Below are 1,240 nucleotides of genomic sequence, written 5' to 3' on the forward strand. Positions count from 1 at the left end.
AGAGAAGTTATGGTTCCGGAGGCTGCTGCACAGGATGCGATGATGGTGGACATTGGAGATAGGGGCAGGCCACCGGGGGATCCACCGGATGCTCCGAGGGTTTGGGTTGAGAAGGTGACTGGCACAGCTGGTGGGGGTCGGTTGTGTCCACATATGGTGCTGGACGATGAGTTTGTGGAATCGAGGTTGCAACTTGAGTTCCCGAATGGGCCTGGAGGAGAACCGGTTGTTACTATTGGGAAGGAGGTCTTGGACGTGATGAAAGGATTATGGAAGCAGTGTATGATTGTGAAGGTGCTGGGTAGGAATGTGGGGATCTCGGTCCTAAATCGGAAACTGAAAGAGTTGTGGAATCCGAAGGGGAGCATGTATGTGACAGATCTGCCGAGGGGGTTCTTTATGGTCCGGTTCGAACGTGAGGAGGAGTATTTGGCGGCTCTGACGGGTGGTTCATGGAGAGTGTTTGGCAGTTACTTGTTGGTGCAGGCATGGTCCTCGGATTTTGACCCGTTATGTGATGATATTGTGACGACGCCGGTGTGGATTCGGTTGTCCAACCTCCCGGTGCACTACTATCACCGTGCAATACTGATGGGAATTGCACGAGGGATAGGGGATCCTATTCGGGTTGATCTTAACACGATGAATTTTGAAAGAGCTCGGTTTGCGCGTGTATGTGTGGCAGTGGATTTGTCTCAACCACTGAAAGGGACAGTCCAGGTAAACGGGGAGCGTTACTATGTGTCTTATGAGGGTCTAACCAACATCTGTTCGAGTTGTGGAATCTATGGTCATCTGGTGCACCATTGTCCAACGAGGGAGGTAGTGCAACAACTGGAGATCATTGCGCCGACTGGTCCAGCAGCTGTACGAGTCACACTCCCGGAGGAGAATGAATTTGTTGAAGTCCGGAGGAGTAGGAAGGCTGCGCCGTCACCAGCGCCGACGGTTGTGTCCTCGGCACGTAAAGGAGCGGAACCAAATCTTGGTCGAAATCTTCGGGATATCTCTGGTGCTAAAAATAAGGAAAATGTGGTGATTACGAATCAATTTGCCTCGTTGGAGGAAGATACGGGATCTGAGGATCCGAAGCGTAATGCGATATCATCGGAGGCAAATAAGGAAAATGGTGACCTCTCAAGTCAACAGAATAAAGGGAGGAGTGCGGTACAAGGTAATGGTCAAGGGGCTTTCAGGTTTGGGGCCAGTAATAATCGGGCCCAGAAGGTTTTTCATAAGG

Source organism: Camelina sativa, chromosome 6 (assembly GCF_000633955.1).
Source record: "Camelina sativa cultivar DH55 chromosome 6, Cs, whole genome shotgun sequence".
In the NCBI taxonomy this organism is placed as follows: domain Eukaryota; kingdom Viridiplantae; phylum Streptophyta; class Magnoliopsida; order Brassicales; family Brassicaceae; genus Camelina; species Camelina sativa.